We start from the raw sequence: 22,914 nt of genomic DNA, 5'->3' as shown, positions 1-22,914 counted from the left end.
AGATCTAACGTTAATTTTTGCTGATCAAACCGGATCTAACGAATATCTATCAGAATCCATCCAAAAAACGGCCAATTTCAAAAGAGGGGGGGCTAACCCGTAGCTAACCCCCCCACCTGACACCCCCAATATCTCGGGAACGAAAGGAGATCTAACGTTAATTTTTGCTGATCAAACCGGATCTAACGAATATCTATCAGAATCCATCCAAAAAACGGCCAATTTCAAAAGAGGGGGGGCTAACCCGTAGCTAACCCCCCACCTGACACCCCCAATATCTCGGGAACGAAAGGAGATCTAACGTTAATTTTTGCTGATCAAACCGGATCTAACGAATATCTATCAGAATCCATCCAAAAAACGGCCAATTTCAAAAGAGGGGGGGCTAACCCGTAGCTAACCCCCCACCTGACACCCCCAATATCTCGGGAACGAAAGGAGATCTAACGTTAATTTTTGCTGATCAAACCGGATCTAACGAATATCTATCAGAATCCATCCAAAAAACGGCCAATTTCAAAAGAGGGGGGGCTAACCCGTAGCTAACCCCCCACCTGACACCCCCAATATCTCGGGAACGAAAGGAGATCTAACGTTAATTTTTGCTGATCAAACCGGATCTAACGAATATCTATCAGAATCCATGCAAAAAACGGCCAATTTCAAAAGACGGGGGGCGAACCCGTAGCTAACCCCCCACCTGACACCCCCAATATCTCGGGAACGAAAGGAGATCTAACGTTAATTTTTGCTGATCAAACCGGATCTAACGAATATCTATCAGAATCCATCCAAAAAACGGCCAATTTCAAAAGAGGGGGGGCTAACCCGTAGCTAACCCCCCACCTGACACCCCCAATATCTCGGGAACGAAAGGAGATCTAACGTTAATTTTTGCTGATCAAACCGGATCTAACGAATATCTATCAGAATCCATCCAAAAAACGGCCAATTTCAAAAGAGGGGGGGCTAACCCGTAGCTAACCCCCCACCTGACACCCCCAATATCTCGGGAACGAAAGGAGATCTAACGTTAATTTTTGCTGATCAAACCGGATCTAACGAATATCTATCAGAATCCATCCAAAAAACAGCCAATTTCAAAAGAGGGGGGGCTAACCCGTAGCTAACCCCCCACCTGACACCCCCAATATCTCGGGAACGAAAGGAGATCTAACGTTAATTTTTGCTGATCAAACCGGATCTAACGAATATCTATCAGAATCCATCCAAAAAACGGCCAATTTCAAAAGAGGGGGGGCTAACCCGTAGCTAACCCCCCACCTGACACCCCCAATATCTCGGGAACGAAAGGAGATCTAACGTTAATTTTTGCTGATCAAACCGGATCTAACGAATATCTATCAGAATCCATCCAAAAAACGGCCAATTTCAAAAGAGGGGGGGCTAACCCGTAGCTAACCCCCCACCTGACACCCCCAATATCTCGGGAACGAAAGGAGATCTAACGTTAATTTTTGCTGATCAAACCGGATCTAACGAATATCTATCAGAATCCATCCAAAAAACGGCCAATTTCAAAAGAGGGGGGGCTAGCTACGGGTTAGCCCCCCCTGAAAAAGATCGTAAATATCTAATTTTGTAGAGGAGATCTAACGTTAGTTTTGGTTGATCAAACCGGATCTAACAAAGATCTAACGAATGGAATCATTTTTTACCCAAATTCTTAATAAGGGGGGGCTAACTCGGGGTTGGTCCGGCCTTCTCATCCGCGGCCGCGGCGCCGGCCTTCTCATCCGCGGCCACGGCGGCGGTCTGCTGTGACGGCCGCGGCGGCGGTCTGCTGTGACGGCCGCGGCGGCGGTCTGCTGTGACGGCCGCGGCGGCGGTCTGCTGTGACGGCCGCGGTCTGCTGTGACGGCCGCGGTCTGCTGTGACGGCCGCGGTCTGCTGTGACGGCCGCGGCATTGGACCCCGCAGCAGAGCAGGGAGCAGGCATACCTTTGACCCCGGAAGTACAAACTACTTCCGGGGTCAATCAGCGTCCGGCGCCCGCAGTTTGTTTTTGCGTCTTAGAGACGCAGATACAAATAAATGTAGGTGCGCGCACCTCCACCCCCCCCCCCCCCCCCCCGAAAACACAGCTGATTTATTAGACTGTCTTTACGGAGGGGGAGAGGGTGTGAAGAAAAAAAAAAATTGCTGACGGGTGGCAAGTATGGCCCTGGTGGTGGGGGCCCCCTTGGAAGCTCTGATGGTGGGGGCCCCGGGGCTGAAGCCCCGCCTGCCCCGCCTATAATCCGGCCCTGCTCGAGGGTCTCCGGATCCGGGGTCCTGCAGTCATGTTATTCAAAAAGGGGTTTGCAGTTTGGGGACGTAGGTGTAGGGCCGGAGCCGTGTTAAGTTCGTGACGCCACCCACGAGATGTGGTGAAGGTAGACACCACCGCTGCAGTTACGGGGCACCCGGGGGAGATGTTGCGCAGCAAGTTGTTAACCCTCCGTGGGCAGGGATGGTGGCCCCGGGACCCGTTGGGGGGATGTTTGGCTGTGCAGGGAGATAGGCGGCCAGAGGGCACTGATGAACTCACTATTAGTAAACACACGAGTCTCTGGTAAACCAAGGTGATGGTGGTCGGTGCCCGCAGCCGGCTGCAGTCTGGTCCCCCACCCATTTGGTGGTCTCTGTCTTTCTCCTGCACCTGTTTGTGATGGTGGACTACCGACGCTTGCAACTTCAGGAGTCCGCTCCCGGCTTGTGGTTGCCTGAGGAGCCCTTTTACCCGCAGACGCTGGCCCGTGGGATCTCTGTGCCATGGCGGTGGCTTTCTATCCCCCTCGTTGAACTGTTGTCTTCAGTCGGCACTTTAGGTGGGACAGGACCTCTAGTCTGGGCCGCAATCAGTTAATTAGCTAGCCCCCAGTAGCTTCTGGATCTAGCTTCAGGGTCTGAGTACCCCCCCTTTGTGCTCCGGTTTCCGAGTCGGTTCCCCGGGTCGGTACCGGCGGGCCACTACCCTATCCCAGTCCACCACGGTTCCACCGAGCCGTCTTCCCGGCTCCTGCAGACGGAGACCACCGTCTGCCTCCTAGCCAGCAGTACTAGGGCTCCTACCCTGGCACCGGTTGAGTTTGGGTCCTTCCTCTGCTGGAGCTGCACACAGCTCCAGCCCACACACCTCTCCACTTGACCTCTAGACTTGAACTCTAGAACAGAACTAAACTTTCCCTCCCCAGGCTGTCTGAGACTCCTCGGTGGGCGTCTTCCAACCGCCTGGTTCCACCCCCTGGTGTGTCCATCAAGCACTGAGGGTGGTGACTAGGGTTTTATGTGTTTGGCTGCTGTCACCTGTTAGGGAACGGTGTAGTGCGGGACCCTATCTGTGACTACCTGGCCCGGCCAGGGCGTCACACAACATCCGGGTCACATGCTCCAGTCAGATGACAGCATGTGACCGGCACTTGTTGCGCTGCCAGTGTACTGTATACACTGTACTGGCGTGCACCGCATCCGTCAAACTGGCTTTAGATGCTGCAAAATATCATAGTTTATGCCACAGCTGCTGTAGAACCTTATAAGTCACACTTCAGCTGCTGCATAATCTTTTAATAGACACCTCAGCTGCTGCAGAACCTCATAAAACATCTTAGGCCACCTTTACTTGTACAGGTGAAAACACGCAGGTGTGGCATGATCCGTTTTTAGCATCTTTGTGTAAATGTGTGCCGTCCATGTATCACATACCAAAATAAAATGCATTCAAGAAATTACTGATTTTTATGTTAAAGATATGCAGAATAATGATAGATAGATGGATAGATAGATAGATAGATAGATAGATAGATAGAGGAACAGATAGATAGATAGATAGATAGATAGATAGATAGATAGATAGAGGGATAGATAGATGATTAGATAGATATTATATGGATAGATAGATAGATATTAGATAGATAGATAGATGATTAGATAGATAGATAGATAGATAGAAAGATAGATAGTGCCTGGTATGGGGTCTGGGGATCTTATTGTACAGCTTTGTATTAACCAAAGATATAAATAATTAAATGAAAAAAATGGCTTGGGGGGTCCCCTTATTTTTATTAACCAGCAAAGGTAGAGCAGACAGCTGATATTATCAGGCTGGGAAGGTCCTTTCCCAGCCAAAAAACACTAGCCTGCAGCGACCCCAGAAGTGGCGCATCACATGAGATGCAACAATTCTGGAGCTTTGCCATGGCTAATAACTAATGCCCTGGTGGGTTGGCAATTGGGGTAATTGTACTTAAAGTTGATGTCAGCTGTGTATTGTCAGCTGTCATAAACCTCGGGGGTTATTAATGGAGAGGCAGGAAAATGCTAGTCGGGGTGTGAGCAGCTCCTCCAGAATTAGGGGAGAGTCGGTCACATAACTAAGTGGGGTATCTAGACAATAGTGCAGAATGCTGAAAGAGCATATTACAAACAGTCAGCATTCTGCAAGCCAAGGCACACATAAATTATAAAGTAAACCCCGAGATCCCAGTCAATGTTCTCACTGTGATGTTCCAAGTTCAGAGCATGGATTTATCAAAAGCAACACATTTATTTGATAATGTATCTGAGTAACTTTCAAACTACAAAAGCAATTTCAAAATAGCCAAAGAAACTGCTGTTTCCTTGGCAGGCACTTGAAAAATTCACCCTGCTTGGTGAAAAACAAATTCTAAAAATTCACTTTGATGACATTTTTGTAGATAAGAGATTGGCAAATCCAGAAAAGAGATTCAAAGTAAATGTTTTTACAACTACTTAGACATCATTATAAATCCGCTGAGAAATACAGAGTGGGCCATTTATATGGATACACATCAATAAAATGGGAATAATTGGTGATATCAACTTTCTGATTGCGGCTCATTAGTATATGGGAGGGGGGAACTTTTCAAGATTAGTGGTGACCATGGCGGCCATTTTGAAGTCAGCCATTTTGGATTCAACTTTATTTTTTCCAGTCTGAAGAGGGTCATGTAACACATCAAACGTATTGACAATTTCACAAGAAAAACACAGGTGTGCTTGGTTTTAACATAACTTTATTCGTTCATAAGTTATTTACAGTTTTATGACCACTTATAAAATGTGTTCAAAGTGCTGCCCATTGTGTTGGATTATCAATGCTCCCTTCTTCTCCCACTCTTGACACACTGATAGCAACACAGCACAAGAAATTGTACCACAGGCTTCCAGTATCCGTTGTTTCAGATGCTACACCATCACATTATGGGTGTAAGTTCTGAGCATTCCTACATGAACAGTGTCCTGGAAAGTGGATTGACCATTGTGGGCCAATTGAATGGCCACCAAGGTCTCCCGATCTGACCCCCTTAGACTTTCATCTTTATCTTTTCATCTGAAGGCAATTGTCTATGCTGTGAAGAAACAAAATGTGCAGCATCTGAAACAACGGATACTGGAAGCCTGTGCTAGCATTTCTATTGCGGTGTGGCTATCAGTGTGTCAAGAGCTGGCCCGGAAGCAACAGCAGCATCGGACACAGCAGTACCAGAGACAGGTAAGTATAAAAATGTTTTTTTTTTTTTTAAAAGAGAGATGTTTTTTCCGATACATCTCATCCTGGTGACACATGGATCCCATCAGTGTTTGGTCCGCGTGACACCCATGCTTCCAGCAGAATACGGACATGTTACCGTGTGCACAAGCACATTGATTTTAATGGGTCTACATGTGTCCTTGTCTCCAGTACATGTGAAAATGGATGTCATACATATCGGAGACACGGATGTGGGAAGGAGGCCTTAGCTTGGAGTCACACTTCGGTGGGACTCCAGGGATAATTGCATTGCATTGCATCACCTGGACTGACTGGCTTGGCCCATTACAGGAGGGGTGAGCTGCATAGAAATACGTGCAGCTGACCCGCTCCTGTCAGGAGAGAAGCATGCCGGACCTGGTCGTGCGACTCAAGTCTTAGGGGTACTTTGCACGTTGCGACATCGCTACTACGATCTCATCGGGGTCAAATCGAAAGTGACGCACATCCAGCGCCAGTAACGACGTCGCAATGTGTAAAGCCTAGATGCACTGATAAACGATCGCAAAAGCGTCGAAAATCGGTGATCTGTGTAGTGTCGGTCTTTTCCATAATTTCGCTGCAGCGACAGGTACGATGTTGTTCTTCGTTCCTGCGGCAGCACACATTGCTGTGTATGAAGCCGCAGGAACGAGGAACATCTCCCGCCTGCAATGTGGAAGGAAGGAGGTGGGCGGGATGTTTACGTCCCGCTCATCTCCGCCCCTCCGCTTCTATTGGTCGCCTGCCGTGTGACGTCGCTGTGACGCCGCACGACCCGCCCCCTTAGGAAGGAGGCGGGTCGCCGGCCAGAGCGACATCGCAGGGCAGGTAGGTGCGTGTGAAGCTACCGTAGCGATAATGTTCGCTATGGCAGCTATCACAAGACATCGCATCTGCGACTGGGGCGGGGACTATCGCGCTCGGCATCACTACAATCGGCTAGCGATGACGCAGTGTGCAAAGTACCTTTTAAAGCCACTTTACACACAGAGATAAATCTTTGGTAGATCTGTGGTTGCAGTGAAATCATGGATATATTGTTCCATTTGTACACAGACACAAACCTGGCACTGATTGTCCACAATTTCACTGCAACCACAGATCTGCCAAAGATTTATCTCTGTGTGTAAAGTGGCCTTTAGGCTCTGTTTAAACTATGAGCTTTTGGTGAGTTTTTGATTCTTCATATTTTGCTGTGTCAAAACCACAGCTTCTTACAGTTCCAGCAAAGTGGATGGGATTTATAGAAATATCCCACCCACTGTGTTTCTTTCGTACTCAGTGTAAACTGACCTGCGGTGCGTGTTTCAAAACCTCAACATGGGAATTACTCCTGCGGGTATGCTGAAGATTATGTGCAGATTTTCCCCATAGACCTGCATTAGATGCAGAAAATACGCAGATAAAAAACAAATCAAAAACTCACCACAGATGAGAACGTAGCCACACAATGGCTTCTGTAGAATTATCCTTCTCAAAGCTGAAGCTGATTAAAACATTTTCGAGAAGCACCATGTCTGAGCAAAGAGTTTCTGGACTTGCAATCCAAAGCATAGATACTGGACATAGACACTATTATTGACACATTTGCAGAAAGTAAAGAAAAACACGAAGTATGTGTAGTGCGGGGTCCTCAGGGGTTTCTCGTCACTGGGCCAGTGGTTTTGTGGGGTTGCTGTGACTGACCTGACCCGGCTCCGTGGCCCCGTTGGCTACATGTAAAGGACAAACGTACGGGTGTCCGGTGTAGAGGGGGATGGAAGAAGGGCGAAGGGTCCCTGGGAAGCATCACTGGTTGTAGTGGTGACTGGGGTCTTGGCCGCCGACCCCTCCTGCGACTTTTCCTCTCCCAGGGGTGGTGTTGGATGGGAATGGGGAATGCTATGCAGCGCCACCCATGGTGTGCAGCTAGGAATTAGCCGCTGCTGTGAGATATTGCTCTCCTCCGGAGCTGATGTTAACGCAGCACAGATAGTCCAGCTCTCCACAGGTGGAGCGAGCCCCAGGGAGGATGAGCATCATCTCGCAGCAGCGGCAAATTCCTGGCCGCACAAAAGCTTTATAGAAATGGTTGACTTTAATAGATGATGTAGTACCAAATTTAAATTTGTTCTAATAGATTCAAAGCTAAAGCCTGACAATTGGGTTCATTCATGATATTAGCAATTCATGTAAAGCCCCACTCCATGTTTTTTTGTTGTTGTTGTTTAACTTTGGAGTGGTGCTTTAAATTCAATTCCCCTGCCCCTAGTCATAAACTCACCCTCTGTTGTTTCCATCTTCTTTCGGCGTGGTTCAGGCACTGCGGTGCCATCTTGTGCCTGTAACTTTTAACTGGCCAGAAGCCAGAAGTTACATTACAAGTGCTCAGTACATTTCTATGAGAGCAAGAACAAGGCTCTCATAGACTTGTATTGATTTTTTTTACCTCTGGCACACTCCATGAAACAATGAAAGACGCTGATAACAGATGAAGACTAGGGGTACCACTCCAGAGGTGAAATTAAAAAAAAAATGCTTGAGTTAGTCTCTAAAAGATACTGTATCTTCAACATGTGCAGTGAATCCCAATACATTTAGTAGCGTTTTTGAGCTGCGTCCAGATACTACATGTCGCTGGTGTCGCAGGCGGAGGGGCCGCACTCGCTACGCTCGGGTCCGGGGCTTCTGCTGCTGCTCGGTGGCTCGAGCGGTGGGCCGGACCCGGGGACTCAAGCAGCGCTTCTCGCCCACGAGTGAAAAGGGATGGTTTGTTTGGGGAGATAGTTCGTGATGCCACCCACGGGTCGTGGTGATAATGGGCACCACCGCTGCTGGTGACGGGGATCCCGGGAGCGATGGCAGGGAGAAGCTAGGATGTTGGTTCCCCCTCCGTGGGTAGGGGTTGGTGATCCCAGGGCCCGGTGGTGGTACGGGGAGGCAGGAAGGCCGGGGGGCAGGGTTGCAGGGGCGGCGCGGTGCCGAATGGCACTGTGGTACTCACTCAGGCACAGATTCACAGAGTCTCTGGTAAACCAAACGGCTGGATGGACGGGTCCCGCAGCCGGCTGCAGTGTCTTTGCTCTCCCCTGACCGGTTGATGGTGGCTGTCTTTCCCTGCACCGCTGTGAATGTATTGACTCCGATGGTTGCCCACTGGTAGTCCGCTCCCTGGCGTGTATGTACCGAAGGAGCCCGTTTTGCCCGCAGGCACTGGCCCTTGGATTTCTAGCCTATGGCGGTGGCTTTTTATCCTCACTGTGTGGACGGTTGCCTTCTGTCGGGTTTTGGGTGTGAGGGAACCCCTGGGGTCCCGGTCACTATCGGATTTGACCTTTTCGGCGGCTCCTAGCCTGGTCGGGGTCTGATGGCCCTGCCTTTGTGCTTGGTACAGATCTGCTCCCCGGCTCGGTACTGGCGGGCCACCGCCCGTCCCCGGTCCTATGATTCCGCTGACCTGCACCACTCATGCAGACTGCCACCACCATCTGCCGACCTTGCTGACAGTGCCTGGGCTCCTACCCAGACACCAACAGTTTTTCCTCCTGTCACTTTCCACTCCAAACTCAAACTCCAACTGACTACTTTTCCCGTCTCCAGGCCTGTGAACTCCTCGGTGGGTGGGGCCAACCACCTGGCTCCACCCAACCTGGTGTGGACATCAAGCCTGGAGGGTGGCAACAAGGATTTTGTTTGACTGTTGTTGCCTAACCAGGGGAGGGGGTGTGTGTGATGTTGTGTTTGTGACTACCTGGCTAGTCCAGGGCATCACATTCCCCCTTGGTGAAATGCAGACCGTCCGCGGGCTGCCCGTCCATGACCGGTTTTATTTCTGAAAAATATAAATTAACATGGAAAAACATATAACATTGAGCATACTTTTAATTCTTCCCTTATGGGAGGCTTTTCTCTTAAACGTTACCAACAGTATAAAACATTTTTATTAATAACGGACGGGTACATGTTCCTCCGCTCCCCCACCCAAGCAACCTACACCTTGATGCTGCCCCTAAGAAACGGGCAGCACCCCTTTACCCCAGTCCTGGTCCAGGTCATCCGAGAGGCAACGGGTACGGTGTCTCGCACCCGGCTGTCATTTCAGGGGATCCCACGTCCAGGGGGACTCCTGACCCCCGGATGATGGTCACCGGTCCTGGTGGTGACCGGACCCCAGCCTACTCTGCTGCGGGTCCTTCCTCCAATCTGCCTCTCCGGAGGCAGCAGCGGAATACAGCCCACAAATTATTTACAAGGCCACAAGTTCGTGGTTGGCCTGCAAGTTCTCGGCCTTGTCTCTGGAAGGGGGGTTAGTGGGAACACATAAAGTCCCAACGGGGACAACTTTCCTCTTTTACGGACGGCAATCAGGTGAGGTATTCGGATAATGGGTGCTCATTCATTCAGTAAAACTTAAAACAATAACATGGTGCTGATGGTCCCAACGGGGACAACTGTGTTGCAACAGAGGACCGCTGCCTTTATTTCTCATTTCCGTACTCCTCGCCTGGCTCCAGGCGAAGAAATACAGACTCCATTCCTTCCAGCACACGGCAGGCGTGACGGGGAAGGGCCGCCCGGCATCCATTGTTTCCGCTCCGGGGGATGTAGGTGGCCTCCATATCATACAAGCCGAAGACTCTTTCTTCCTCTGAGACAGGCTCTGTGTCAGCCCCTGAGCCGCTATCATCTTACTCCAGGGAGCTGATGGCGGGCTCCGGTAGGACAGGTACGGTTTCCAGCTGAGCCCAAACCTGTGGCTCCTCAGTGGCAGGCAATTCATCGTCAGTCGGTGCATGGAGGACCGCCATTGGTTTTTCTGAGTTAACTGCGCCGGCATTTGGTTGGCCAAAAAGTTCGTGGCGTCACGAACTATCTCCCCAAACAAACCATCCCTTTTCACTCGTGGGCGAGGAGCGCTGCTCGAGTCCCCGGGTCCGGCCCACCGCTCGAGCCAATGAGCAGCAGCAGAAGCCCTGGACCCGAGCGTAGCGAGCGCGGCCCCTCCGCCCGTGACAACTTGGCATTACAAACAGGATTAGAACCAATCTACCTACGTAGAAGTGCACCTTGCAGTCCTCGGCGGCGGCGTCCGGCCAAAAAATTTGAAGTTCCGGCATCTTGGGCGCCAAGATTTCCCGCTCGAGCATCTTTCCCGAGCAGGGAGGGCACGAAAGTGCGAAAGCGCCCCCAGCAGAAGGAAGTGCTGGAAAGAACCAAGGTGGGGCGGGTGAAGGCGTGCCTGATGTAACCGAAGGGATAAAGAGCAGGGACGCCAGGACTCTGCTATACATCCGGTTCTTGGAAGCACACGCACCATTATGTCCACCCCATCTGAAAGCCCCAACTCCCCGGAGCCTGCGCCCGGGACAGCGGCGTGGCTGAATGCCCAAGTGATGTTGCTGTGCAGTCGCAACCAGACCCAGGTGCGTGACCTGCTGGATCGCTGGACCGCTGAAGTGGAGGAGCTGGCTGTGGTCGTGCGGGTGTATGAAATAAAGGCCATGTTGGAGGAGCTGGTGAGTGACCCACGCCCTTATGTTCCCGAGGGACTGGCCGCTGCGGCTGAAGGACCCGGTCTACCCCCGGCCCCTGCAGGGCCCGCTCCATCGCCCGTGCTAGCCACCCTTACTGCCCCGCTCAGCCCACCGCCCCCAATGGGGACGGCGGAGTACGCGCTGATGCACCGCCCATCCTCGGTCCTACGGTTCCGCTGACCTGCACCACTCCTGCAGACGGCCACCACCGTCTGCCGACCTTGCTGACAGTGCCTGGGCTCCTAGCCAGACACCAACAGTTTTTCCTCCTGTCACGTTCCACTCCAAACTCAAACTCCAACTGACTACTTTTCCCACCTCCAGGCCTGTGAACTCCTCGGTGGGTGGGGCCAACCGCCTGGCTCCACCCCACCTGGTGTGGACATCAAGCCTGGAGGGTGGCAACGGCAACAAGGATTTTGTTTGACTCTTGTTGCCTAACCAGGGGAGGGTGTGTGTGTGATGTTGTGTTTGTGACTACCTGGCTAGTCCAGGGCGTCACACTGAATCCTGACTGAAATGCATGCAACAGCAGGTGAATGGTGGTATGCTGATAGACAGGATCCTGTTTGCTCTAATGAACATGCCCAGAAAGCAGCCTGGCGTGCTGACAGTCTCTCTCTCTCTCCTATCTCTCTCTCTCCTCTCTCTCCCCTCTCTTCTCTCTTCTCTCTCTCGCTCTCTCTCTCCTCTCTCTCTCCCCTCTCTCTCTCCTCTCTCTACCCTTTCTCTCTCCTCTCCCTACCCTCTCTCTCCTCACTCTTTTCTCTCTCTCCTCACTCTTTTCTCTCTCTCCTCACTCTTCTCTCTCTCTTCCTCCCACAGCTGTGTGTGCATTTGCAGGCTGTCACTTTGAGTTCCACTGACTCACAATCAGATGACTCCAATGCCTGCCCATAAACTTCAACTGAAAGGAAGAACAGGATCCGCTTTTGCTGCAAAAAACCGTTCAGGACGCATGTTAAAATAACATAGTGTGAAAGCAGCCTGAGTTGAGGAACCCTTCTGTATTTACAAAAGTTGAATCATAATGATTGTTTTATTTGCCTTTGGTTTGCATTTACTTAGCCTAATTGATTATATTTAAGCAAGTGCTTCTCAGACTGTGACGTAGTCTTTCCAGTGTAAGCCGCCCCCTTGTAATTTGTGAGGAGAAGCTTGAGGGTTGAAAATGTCATTTTTTTCCAGTCATTTTATACACCTGCAGCAATCTCTATTTAACCAAGTAAATATGTTTGACCTGTATTTAATAAATTATTATACTGGGCTAAATGGAGAAAAATAAATAAATTGAAAAATTAATTGTCCATGAACTTCTACTATATAAAAATAAATCTGTAGATGTGATTGTCTAAATGCATTTTTACATAAAATATTAATATATTTGGCTATAAGTACAGAAAACCATAAATATGCATCCTGCAAAAAACATGGACTTACTGATTTAAGGACTTGCTCCCACCCTCATTTAAATCGGAAAAGTGTCATCTAACTTTTTTATTTGATAACACTAGGACCAATGTTTTCAATGGAGCAATGCTGATGACCATATTTTTCACTGGCAGAATCTGCAGCATGCTACAATTTCACTGTGAAATCGGATGAGACTCACCAATTCATCTACACTGGATCAAAATTAGAGAACAGTTGTCGCGGGTGGGGAGGAGGGTGTCAGCACACTACGCTCACCCCTTCTCCTCGGGTCCGGCGGCTGCTGCTTAGTGGTGGCTCGAGCGGTGGGCCGGATCCCGGGGGTTTCTCAAGCGGCACTCCTCGCCCGTGGGTGAAAGGGGTTTGTTGGGTGTGGGAAGTATTTATTGTCCGTGATGCCACCCACGGTTGTGGTGATTTCACCACCGCTGCTCACTATGGGGGTCCCGGGGATGGTGATGCGGAGCAGCCAGGTGTTGCGTTGCCCCTCCGTGGGTAGGGGTTGGTGATCCCGGGGCCCGGTGATGGTGAGGGAGGTGCAGGGCCTGGTGGGCGCAGGGACGCGGGGGCAGCGCTGTGCCTTGCGGCACTGTGGTACTCACTCACACACAGTTTTTACGGTAAACCAAATGGCTGGATAGACGGTCCCACGGACGGCTGCACTTGCTCTCCCAGTAGGTGACGGTGATGTCCCTCTTCCTTGCACCTTTGTGTACTTGTTGGTTGCGATGGGTCCCCACCGGTAACCCGCTCCCCGGCTTCAAGGTGGACCGGAGGAGCTCTACTCTTTGCCCGCAGGCGCTGGCCCTAAGAAACTGGTGCCTTGGCGGTGGCGGTGTCTCTTCTACTCTGGTTGGGCTGTTGCCTTCAATCGGGACTTGGTTGTTGGGGGATCTACGTCCCCGTCACTGACGGATTCGGCAAATTATGGCGACTCCTAGCCTTGCCGGGGTCCGAGAGGCCCCTGCCCTGGTGCTGACTGTCCTTCGGAACACTGCTCCAGACCGCCGGGCACACAGCCTCCGGGGTCCTTCCAGGAACTTCCAAACTGTCCCCCTCCAGACAGTCACCGCCGTTGCTGACCTTGCTGACCTGTCCTGCACACAGCTGGACGACTTCAGGCTTTCTCTCTGTCACCTCACTTGCTTTCCTCCTTTACCACTTTACTTCACTTCTACTTTCACTTCCTTAGCTCATCTTAGCTGTTTACTCCTTCACTCCCTGAGCTTATCTGCCTGGTTTCTCCCGCCTCCAGAGCTGTGTCCTCCTCGGTGGGCGGAGCCAACCGCCTGGCCCACCCCCTGGTGTGAATCATCAGCCTCTGGAGGAAGGCAACAAGGATTTTTGGTTAGCTGTGGTGTTCCTAGCTGGGATGTAGGGTGTGGTGGTGTGTGACCTGTGTCCCCTGACTTGCCCAGGGCGACACATTCCCCCTTAGCAAAATGCAGACCGTCCGCGGGCTGCCGTCCAACACTGGTTTTATTTTTCTGAAAAAGATAACATGGTGAAATAATAACATATGTACATTTTTAATAACTCTTCCCTTAACGGGAGGCACATTTCTTAAACGTTGCATAACGGTTCACGGTTACGGTTTTCCGCTCTATCCCACCCAAGCAACCTGGCCCTGATGCTGCCCCTAAAGCCCAGGCAGCACCCCTTGACCCACAGTCCAGCACACGGTACCCGAGCGGGATCTGTCCTTTCCCTCCAGAGGGTAGCCACCGGTTCCTTTGGTGGCTGGGCCCCAGCCTGCTCTGCTCAGGGCCCTCCCTGCAACCTGCCTCTCCGGAGGCGGCATTGCGGAAAACGGTAACGGTAAACAACTTATTTACAAGAAACTTAACGTTTGTGGTTGCCCTGCAAGTTCACGGGCTTGTCCATGGATAGTCCTCCATGCAAAACTTTTAACGGTCCCTACGGGGACAACGGTGCCGGCTCCAGCCGGTTGCAATCACAAAGCAAATCAGGTAATGTACTCGGTCATCATCATTTTTCATCATTTTCAACTTTTCAAACTTTTAAACAAAATGGTGGTCCCAACGGGGACGGTGCAACGGGCATCCGCTGCCCTACTCCAGGCCTTCAGGTGCTCCTTCCCAGGGAGGGGGCGCGGCGCTCGCTCAGGCCTCTGGGCTGCCCCTTAGCTTAGCGTCCAGCGCAAACCACCCCCGCTCCCCAAAGTGCCGGGTGTATTGCACGATGTCTCCCGGCATCAGGTTGCGGCCGGGATGCTCTTCAGGCAGGTGGGCATTCACATCCCGCCGGGCTACAAACACTTCGGCCTCCAGGCCCGGCTCGTAGATGAACCCGTAGCCCCGGCGGACATCAAACCGTCTCACCTGCCCCTCGTACAACGGGCCCCGGACACGGAACGTGGCCTGGCGGAGATTTTCTTTTTCTCGGATAGCTCGGGCCACCAGCTCGGCCTTCTTCCGCTCCCTCTCGGCGATCTCCAGGCCCAGCGGTACCGGCTCCCTATCCCAATACGGCGCTGCCGCCAGCGCCGGCGCACGGGTCGGGCCCCGCGGGACATCCTGGACGTTGCCCACTGTCAGGAATCTGGGCGGCATGTCCCGCGGTGTCTTGGCCTTGGGCGCTGCTTTGCAGCAAAAACCCGGCGCTACCTCAGCCGAGGTGTGGGGGATGGGCATAGGGGCTTTCCGCTGCTGGGCCTTCGGCTCGGAGCGGGTCATCGGCTCCGGCTCGGGGGATTTTTCAGGGGATGCCTCCAGTTCAGCCTTCGGAATCTTCCACGGTAACACCTCCGGGGTGCCGCGGGCTCCGGCTACAGGTCGGCCCGCCGGGGCGGGGACGCTGGGTACTGCTACCGGTTGCGGTGGTAGCAGGCCTAGTGGCGGGGTCACGGCCTCCGGGACGGGTGGCGAGGGAGGCAGCGGGGGGAGAGGGCTTGGACCGGGCCCCACAGCCGCGATGGCCGGCCCTTCCAGGGCATCGGGACGTGGGTCACTCACCCTCCCTTTCTCCGCTTCCTCCTCGCGTCTCCGCACGGTGGCTATAACGTCCGCCATGTCGGCCTCCCACTCCTCCATGAGGAGCTGCATCCTGACCTGCAGCCTTTGGTAGAGCTGCGCGGTTCGGATTTCCACCCACGCCGCGGTTCCAGGCGCGGGGGCTACGGTGTCGCGGGACGGCATCCACATGATGGCTTCTTCTTTACTTCCAGGAACGGTATGTTTGCAGAGTCCTGGCGTCCCTGCTTTTATAGCTGCAGCTACATGCGTCCAGCCGCCATCGCGTCCCCCTTAGCTCTTTCCGGCCCCTCCTCTCTCGGGGCGGGGTTTTGGCCTTCGCGCCTCTACTACTCGAGAAGACGCTCGAGCGGGAACTTTTCGCGCCAAAGATGGCGACTTCTGAAATTTTTCTGCCGGATACCTCCGGCGGTAACAAGGCGCACCTCTACCAGACGGCAGAGCGGTAAGATCCTGTTCGTGACGCCAAGTTGTCGCGGGCGGGGAGGAGGGTGTCAGCACACTACGCTCACCCCTTCTGCTCGGGTCCGGCGGCTGCTGCTCAGTGGTGGCTCGAGCGGTGGGCCGGATCCCGGGGGTTTCTCGAGCGGCACTCCTCGCCCGTGAGTGAAAGGGGTTTGTTGGGTGTGGGAAGTATTTATTGTCCGTGACGCCACCCACGGTTGTGGTGATTTCACCACCGCTGCTCACTATGGGGGTCCCGGGGATGGTGATGCGGAGCAGCCAGGTGTTGCGTTGCCCCTCCGTGGGTAGGGGTTGGTGATCCCGGGGCCCGGTGATGGTGAGGGAGGTGCAGGGCCTGGTGGGCGCAGGGACGCGGGGGCAGCGCTGTGCCTTGCGGCACTGTGGTACTCACTCAGCCTGAGACATTGACACAGTTTTTAAGGTAAACCAAACGGCTGGATAGACGGTCCCACGGACGGCTGCACTTGCTCTCCCAGTAGGTGATGGTGATGTCCCTCTTCCTTGCACCTTTGTGTACTTGTTGGTTGCGATGGGTCCCCACCGGTAACCCGCTCCCTGGCTTCAAGCTGGACCGGAGGAGCTCTACTCTTTGCCCGCAGGCGCTGGCCCTAAGAAACTGGTGCCTTGGCGGTGGCGGTGTCTCTTCTACTCTGGTTGGGCTGTTGCCTTCAATCGGGACTTGGTTGTTGGGGGATCTACGTCCCCGTCACTGACGGATTCGGCAAATTATGGCGACTCCTAGCCTTGCCGGGGTCCGAGAGGCCCCTGCCCTGGTGCTGACTGTCCTTCGGAACACTGCTCCAGACCGCCGGGCACACAGCCTCCGGGGTCCTTCCAGGAACTTCCAAACTGTCCCCCTCCAGACAGTCACCGCCGTTGCTGACCTTGCTGACCTGTCCTGCACACAGCTGTTTACTCCTTCACTCCCTGAGCTTATCTGCCTGGTTTCTCCCGCCTCCAGAGCTGTGTCCTCCTCGGTGGGCGGACCCAACCGCCTGGCCCACCCCCTGGTGTGAATCATCAGCCTCTGGAGGAAGGCAACAAGGATTTTTGGTTAGCTGTGGTGTTCCTAGCTGGGATGTAGGGTGTGGTGGTGTGTGACCTGTGTCCCCTGGCTTGCCCAGGGCGACACACAATGTATGATCACTTGCTTTTTGTTTTAGAAATAATGTAATCTACATTGATCAACATTTGAAAGTTTTTATGAGGGGTACACCATGCCACTAGAAAAGTGTTGTAGAGATCCAAGGTTTATCAACATAAAACCTTTATTTTGCCCAAAACGTGATGATCAGAATTAGAGAACAACAATAACTGTAGCACAGAAAAAGATTATAACTACATTTTCTGAAGGTAATAACAGCAGTGACCAATCAGTAGGAAGTGTGCAGGCCTTTGCTTTGAATGACTTCAGCACATCTGCGGCCACAGGACATCACTAGTCTTTCACACTGCTCTGGTATATTTTGGTCCACTCTACTTCCAGTCTCTTCCACATTTCTTTGACTGTTGTGGGTTTTTCAGCCATTACTTTGTCACCAAGGATTTTCCAGAGGTTTTCTATTGGGTTTAGATCAGAACTCTGGGCTGGCCATTTCAGTCCAAATGCTTTTAAATGTTGTGACACTAAATGACAAAACAGATCCTTATCCTGTTCAGTGTTGAACTAGAGAGCAATTCCAGCTGCACTGTGGAAATTATTACCCATGGAGATTCTCCGCATTATCCTGTCCTCTCTTGCATTTGTCTTTCGAGGGCAACCAGCCTTCTTGGGGGACATGAAAGAATTTTTGATGATGTAAAGAGGCAATAGTCTTGAAATCACAGACTTGGAACGACCAACTGCTCTTGCTATAGCTGATAGGGTCACCTTTTTGGCCTTCATCTGAACAACCTGCTGCCAGAGGGTTTCAGTCACTGGGATAGCACACCATTTTTTTGCAAAGTCACTGCAAACTGGAGAGCTAAGCTGCAAGTTAAATAGGGTTTGTCAGATAATTAAGGAAATTAGCACCAGGTTCCAGATTAACACCAATAACTTGCAGGTATCTGAAACTGTTCTCTAAATTTGATCAGTGATCTTTTTCATTAATCTCATTTACATTTTTATTATGTGCTTAAGAATAAATTCAATTTATGAAATAAGCTTAAAATACTCCTAGTTTACTCATGTTAGGATATAATCACAAAGGACTACACAATTACCTTAACATTTATAAAATTGTGTGTTTTTCTCAAATTTTGATCTTCAGTGTATAAACCTGGATGGGGCACATATTTACCAAGAAGGGGCCCAAGATGGAGGACATATATACCAGGATGGGGGACATACAACGGGAAGGGGCCCAGGATGGTAAACATATATAGCAGGAAGGTTGATAATAATTATAACAACACAAATAGAAAATGAAGGTGATAGATAGGAAGTAAATTACCCTCACCATATGTGTTATAAAAGTTCAGCGTGTCTGCATGTCTTGAAAGATCCCTAGATGTAGCAAGTAGAAACAATCTCACAGCAATCTCATGTACAGTATACAGTTCGTGTGGTACCTTGGGGCAGGTGATGTCAGCACCACTTTATTTTTATCTCTGCAGACCACCATACCTGCAGTGGTGATGGTACCTGCTCAACGGTACCATATGGACTGTGTAAATTACATTGCTGTGAGATTGAGTCTACTTGCTATATCCATGGCTAGGGAATAGAAATGTTAAGGGTTTTTTCCAGATAAAATGACACTGGACAATATTTAAAAAATTGGCCTGGTCATGAAGGTGAAAACAGGCTTCAGAGTGTAAAGGTTAAAGGGCAGAAAAAAAATAATGCAGACCGCAGATTAGGCTACTTTCACACATCCGGTTTGAGCACTGCGGCTCAATCCGTCCGTGAAACCTATGCAATGGATGCGGCGAAAACACCGCATCCTTTGCATAAGTTTTTACATGCGGCCCGTCCGTTTTTTTCCAGTTGCGGCACGCTACTGAGCATGCGCAGTGGAAGAAACCGCCATGCGGCAGCCAGATGCGGTTTTTGCCGCATCGCGCCGCATCCGGCGTCCATAGGCTTACATTGAAAAATGCACTGTAGCGGACGGATGCGGCGCGATACTTTTTTTTTGCCGGAGCAAAAAACGTGCCAGGGAACGTTCCATCCGGCCACCGCATCGGCTAAATCTGCCGCATGCGGCAAAAACCGGACGGAACGCAAGCCCCTGTGGCACAATGCGGCGCCAATGCAAGTCAATGCTGAAAAAACGAAACCGGCGGCAAAAAAACTGTTTCGTTTTTTCAGCAGAGCGCCGGATTGTGCCGCACTGCTACAACCAGATGTGTGAAAGTAGCCTTAATCAAGCTAATTGCTCTAGAATTCTGTCTCGGTATGCACCAAAAAAATCTGTAAAATATTCATTGCAGTGGCTTTATTATGTTTTAGACACCTTTGCACCAAAATAGAGGCCATGTGGATAGCAGAAAAAGGGGCTTGCTTGGGCTACATTAACGCTAGAGATGAGCAAATTAATTTGTAGAACCCTGATCCAGCAGCCACATCTTCTTATTAAGAGGCTCAGAACGTCATTTTGCATGTATCAGTTTTCAAAAATTGCAACAAAAGCACTGCAGGGTTACTATGAACAAAACTGGAAAAACTCCACTGTGGCTACAATGCATGAACACAGTCTTAGTATAAGACATGGTTTAATTGACCCTATTTGTGCCAAAATCTTGGCACCAAACAATTGGTCTAAAGTGAGTTAAATAAAAGGTGGCAAAAACTTATAAAATGATTTCATACTGTCTAAAATTTTAAACCACTGGTTCAGGTTTGCAAGACAAATGCCCATTGCAGCCTGTATGTGACCCACCAAGGGGTTTGATGCTGTGACAGAACCTGTTGGCACCAACTCCCTTCCTCCTGTATTTGCATCTTTCAGATGCAAATACATTTGAACACTGTCGCTGCTACTGGAAAAGAGTAGCAAAGAGCAGAGGAGTGTCCGTGAGCCCTGGCCCCGATGTGCAGCATGATGAGGTCAGTACGTTATTAACCTTAGCACACTGCTCCTGGCATTGAGCCGCATAGGGCACGGCAGGGACTGGTAAGAACTCTAGTAGGAGCTAAAGATTAAATGTGTGTCAGGATTGTTGTCACTTTCCAAGAGACATAACAGAGCAATTGGATATACAGTATTATGGAGTTATAGGGGCCATTATTGAGTAGTGAGGGGCATTAAAAAGCAGTAGGGGATATTATGAATCTGTGAGTGACGTTATTGAATATTGGGGTAATTAGGGAGCAGTTGGGGATATTATGAAGCTGTGGGGGACATTATGGACCTCTATGAGATATTATGGAGCTGTGGGGGACATTATGACCAATGGGGGACATTATGGAGCAATTAGAGGTGTATTGTGAAAGGGGTCATAGTATAGCGTTGAATGGGGAAAACTTTATGCAGTAAGGCAGTGTAGGGGAATATTATGAAAAGGAGCAGTGGGGGGATACTTTCTAGAAGGGCAGTCTGAGGGGATATTTTTGAGAGGATCAGTGTGAGGGGGCATTATGGAGAGGGGCAGTGTATGAGAGGACATTATTGAGAGCGACAGTGTGAGGCAACCTTATAGAGAGGGGCTATATGGGGGTATATTATAGTGAGGGGTTGTGTGCATCGATATGATAGAGAAAGGCAGTGTTATGCTCACAGGGCGAGCACTGTAGTACTAGGTCCACTGGACCAAAGGGACCGTTCAGTTGAATGGGGGAGTGAACTGGAACTGTCGCCGAGTCTTCACATGCGAGCAGGTACACATGTTTGTAGGAAGCCCCAGGGGATCTGCGATACCCCGGCAGGTGGCGTCATGGAAACAGTACAGTCTCAGAAAGTAGCAACAACAACAGCAGGCAGAGAAGTGTATAAGTCCAGGATGGATGGGTAGATACAGCAGCAGTGACCAGCTTGGATACTTGCAGTGGCGGGTATCATGGTAGCAGGCTGGAGTGTATGATAGCAGCAGCAGATCAGCAAACTGGCACAGCACTGAAATAAAGATAAGTCAGCAACAACACTCTGCACAATTACAGAAACAGCACTAAGGGACCTGAGAACTAGCAACGTAACTAACTTGTTGACCAGGCACCTCCCTTAATGTGAAGGTGCCTTAAATACCTGCAACCCCTCAGCTGACCTGAGAGGCACTTCTGGGTTAGGGTATGCTGGTCCTTTAATAAAAAGGTGTGTGGCCGAGCGTGCACCCTTTGGGCAAAACCAGGAGGACTGTGAGGTGTACACAGGCTCTGGGAGACACTTGCATGGACCGGGAATGGGGCAGCCACCACAGGACATCTGGGCAGGTGAGGGAACTGACGTCCCCACCAAGGGAGGGGGCAAGACAGCACAGGGATGCCGGTATGAGCATTACAGGCAGTGTGAGGGGGAGATATTATGGAGAGGGGCAGTGTGTATGGGAGATATTATGGAGAGGGGCAGTCTGTGGGGGAGATATTATGGAGAGGGTAAGTGTGTGGGGGAGATATTATGGAGAGGGTCAGTGTGTGGGGGAGATAATATGGAGAGGGGCAGTCTGTGGGGAAGATATTATGAAGAGGGGCAGTCTGTGGGGAAGATATTATGGAGAGTGGCAATGTGTGGTGGAGATATTATGGAGAGATGAGCTGTGTGGTAGAGGTATTATGGAGAGGGTAGAATGTGGGGGAGATATTATAGAGAGGGGCAGTGTGTGGGGGAGAAATTATGGAGAGGATCAGTGTATGGGGGAGATAATATGAAGAGGGGCAGTCTGTGGGGGAGATATTATGGAGAGTACCAGTGTGTAGTGAAGATATTATGGAGAGGTGAAGTGTATGCTAGAGGTATTATGGAGAGGGGTAGAGTGTGGAGGAGATATTATGGAGAGGGGCAGTGTGTGGGGGAGATATTATGGCGAGGTGAAGTGTGCGGAAGAGGTATTATGGAGAGGGGTACACTGTGTGGGAGATATTATGGAGAGGGGTAGTGTGGTGAAATATTATGGAGAGGAGCATTGGGGAGAAGGGCAATGTGTGTGGGATATTATGGAGAGGGGCAATGTGTAGTGGATATTGCAGAGATGGGCAGTGTGGGGGATGTTATGGAGAGTGGAAGTGTAGGTGGGAACATTATGGGGGGCAGTGTAGGGGTTATATTTTGTACAGTAAACACAGGGAGGTGCAGCATTGGAGATATTTATGTATTGTCAGTGATTCTGGCTTTGCATTCATGTTCTGACGGTGGTACTGGTAATGCATGCATGTGCTGATGCTTGGGTCTTATCTTGTACTCATGTAGCAAACCATAATGTGCTTCATAGCTATGTTAAAACATAAAAATCCTCAAAATTTAGAGATTTGAGATTATGAGGAGGATTTGGTAAGTTTCTGCTCCAAAAACTCATTTCAAGTTAGCAGGTGTTATAACCTGACTTTAAATTCATTCATTGGTTTTATAAATTACTCTTTTGAAAGCTCAAACCCTCCCAAATTTGGTTTAGGTTATGAAAATAAAGTTGCTGCAAAGCTGAAATATTGATCATTTAATGAACACAGAAAGGTCAGATTTTTGCAAGACAAAAATGTTGTCACCTTGTCATATAATGCACCCAATCCTAGTTTACATCCTCACCTGTGCTCGCTAAATGATTGGTTAATTAGTTGGTATGTATAAAAAGAAACCCAGCACCCCAGACCTTAACTAGAACTGCAATTTCACCTCTGACAACATGCCACAAATCCACTCTGTGAACAAAACCTTGATTGTCAAGAGGCTGAAGACCAGATCCACTGCAGAGGTGGCTGGCACCTTTAATGTGTCTCAGCGTCAAGTACAAAGAATTAAAAAAGACTTGCAGAGACTGGAGATGTTTTTGACAAGCCCAGGTCCGGCAGACACCGCAAGACAACTGCTCAGAATGAACGTTTATTGGTTAGAAAATCCAAAGC

This window comes from Anomaloglossus baeobatrachus, chromosome 3 (genome assembly GCF_048569485.1).
Source record: "Anomaloglossus baeobatrachus isolate aAnoBae1 chromosome 3, aAnoBae1.hap1, whole genome shotgun sequence".
NCBI classification, from domain to species: domain Eukaryota; kingdom Metazoa; phylum Chordata; class Amphibia; order Anura; family Aromobatidae; genus Anomaloglossus; species Anomaloglossus baeobatrachus.
This window is presented reverse-complemented; position numbering follows the sequence as displayed.